At 34.5% G+C, this 2,878-nt stretch overlaps 1 protein-coding gene across 3 annotated transcripts in view; it reads right to left on the bottom strand.

Annotated features, from left to right (window-relative positions):
• Positions 1-2,878, bottom strand: part of ATP2B2 (ATPase plasma membrane Ca2+ transporting 2) — a 423,952-nt gene that overhangs the window by 21,260 nt on the left and 399,814 nt on the right. The gene's annotated exons all lie outside the window — the stretch shown is intronic.

Below are 2,878 nucleotides of genomic sequence, written 5' to 3' on the forward strand. Positions count from 1 at the left end.
TCTTCTTCTTCTTCTTCTTCTTCTTCTTCTTCTTCTTCTTCTTCTTCCTCTTCTTCTCCTCTTCTCATTTGTTATATGCTATAGACTACTCAAGCCTACCAGGTGCCCATCCACTGCTTCATTTTTGTTTCTACAGAAACTATATTCCTCCAAGATTTAAAAGCATAGTGGTAGAATATTGACATTAAAAGCCAATACTTCGTTTCAGGGAGAATTCTGTTTGGGATCATTAAAGGAGTTTTTCAATTTCCTAAAAAAAAGTTCCTGTTCTCCTTTTGTTCAATTCTGAGTCTGACTAGTTGTCCCTAATACTCCCTGTCAACAATATAGATATACAAATTTATAAAATACACACATATGTGGAAAGAGAGAGGGAGAGGGAGAATGGATGAATAATTCTATCTAAGTTTTCCATTTAACTGTATGTCACAATCTAGATGATAGAAATTCTTTGTCTTTCTGATTTTCCCTGTTTGGATGGTTAAGTCAAACTCTTTTAAGTGGTTGTGTTGCCATCCATCTATAAACAAGAATATCTAAAGGACACAGAGAATACTTCTTTAGCTTGGATTCTGCACTGGATCAATTCCATCATAGCAGCAAACACCTTTGATAAGCATATGTGTTCCTATTTTATGCCTGACTTGCCATTTAGGATCAAGGTGTTCTCTTTTGCTATATCTATTAAGTAGTCTAGAAATATTTTGATGTATTGGTGGTAGACACCTTGTTGGAAGAGAATTCTTAAAGTGGCGATTTGTTCTACTGAAGTATGTTTTTTGGTCCATGAACAATTAAGTATAATGGGATCTTATTTTCTTTACAACTTTCAGCAATTGCATGGTCAGAAAGATGGTATACTTTATAGTATTCCTTGCTAAAGCCTGACTAGCTACCAGTAGATTTAATGTGTAGGTTTTGATAAACTTGTGAATTTCTATAAAAAAAAGTTTATAAAATTGTGAGAGCAGTCATGCAAGCCAATAACTTTTTCATTTTCTCAAAAACCTTTTAAAAATATCAAAAAGGGCTGAAATTTTCACCATATCTTTGATATCTTCTTCTCCTACAGATACCTTGAGAAGTGATGTCTCATTATTCTCAAAATTGTGTTGACTGCAGCATAGATCTCCTCTATGTCACTTGGCCTGACTCAGCTGCTTTCATCATATTAGTCTCCTTAATGTCACATTTCATTCCTATGTAAATAAATCCAGGACTGTGATGTCAAAGTAGGAAGATTCTACTGTTTTGACGGTGAAAAATTTTGTTATAAAAATGCAGATCTATTCCATTTTTCTTTCGTTTGTTTTCTGCCTTCCATTGTTATCCTTAAATACCCTTATGATGACTTTTCTTGGTTCTCTTACCAAATTTTTTCTAAATTGATTTACTCCCACTGCTTCTTTCTACTTTATGAGACAATACTGCTCAGAGTATTCCATCCTCCTCCTTGAGGTTTTAAAAATGGGTCTGTAATCTAGGTTAGTGTTACACTTGGCTGCCATAGCTCCCCTCTTGGCAAGTAAATCAGTTTGATGACTAGAGTATTTTTTAGGTTCCCTGGTCTTCTTGTTAGAGTAGTCAATTTATATCACTTAAACTTTTACATGAAATTACTTTAGTCTGTGTCTATGTGCTTTCTTATGTCCTCATCCCCTTTTTTGTTATTAGTAACTTGTTTTAATTGCATGTCAAATATTTATTATTACTTCTAGCTTTGCACTAATTTTGATATTTGCTTTAGCAAATTGGTTGTCTGACTATACACAGACAGTTAATAAAGCAAAATTATTTTCAATAATTTTATTCAGTTCCTTGTCCAGCACCTTCTAATTCTCTTCTTGATAATTGTGTGCATGCTATATAGGCAGGAGGTATTTATATAGCCTTCAAGCCTTTGGTCTCTCACATTCCCTCTTCCTTATTTAATGTATTCTCATTCTCCTGACCTACTTCTCCTTGTCCTCTAAAGTCACGAAGTACTAGACTCTGTGTTCAATTAATTTATAGGATCTTATTAAGTTCTTTATAAAAAATTTTCTCTTCATCTTCTTATAAGCTTTAATTTCATGATAGTCTTTTTACACATCAGAAGTATTGCACTGAGATGATCAAATACCTTCTCAAGTGACATTTCTTGTTGTTTTTATATGCATAAAATTAAACCAACTCTACCAGCTTTTTTATTTGTCTCTACAAGATGAACCTGTCAGACAGGTTTCCTTCCATTGTAACTTCTTTTTTTCTTTTGGTTTCATTATATCAAGATTGTCAAAATTAATATGACTCATTTCCTCCAGTAGGATGTGCACTCAGTAATTGGATAAGGATATCCCATTGAACCTACCAAGAGCTAAGTAAAGAATAAAAATGGCTTGGAAATTTTGTGATTCTTAGCATCCTCTGCCCTTTATTTCCCATGATTCTGCCAACTTCATTGCAGAAGCAGAGGGGGAGTTCACAGGACCAAGAGTCATATTGGATTTTCCTTTGTTTCATGGAGTGACGTGGCCAAAGTGTTCACCATCAAGTGGCCAGCCTATTGGTGATAAGCCTTCCTGCAATTAGATTAGCCCTTAAATAGAAGGTTCTGTCTATTTCTGAGCCTCTACTCAAAGGTCTTTCCAGCATGGTAGAAACTTCCAGAGCTTTTGCTCCATTGGCATTGCTGTTGAGAACCTGGTCACTGCCACTTTATGATAAGGCATCTGAGTTAGATTTTTTGGTGTTCTGAAGTAACATCAAATCATTAATTAATTACTTTTTTGGGTACTTTCTCAGTGAACATGCTTCAACACTAATGGACCTAGAGGAAAACAGTGGAAAATGTGAAGCTTTTGGAATCTTTCACTAAGGCTTCATAAAAGGGTTTTTT

Source organism: Petaurus breviceps, unplaced genomic scaffold (assembly GCF_028583685.1).
Source record: "Petaurus breviceps papuanus isolate PSGF00001 unplaced genomic scaffold, PetGlider_PUasm1.0 174, whole genome shotgun sequence".
NCBI classification, from domain to species: Eukaryota; Metazoa; Chordata; class Mammalia; order Diprotodontia; family Petauridae; genus Petaurus; species Petaurus breviceps.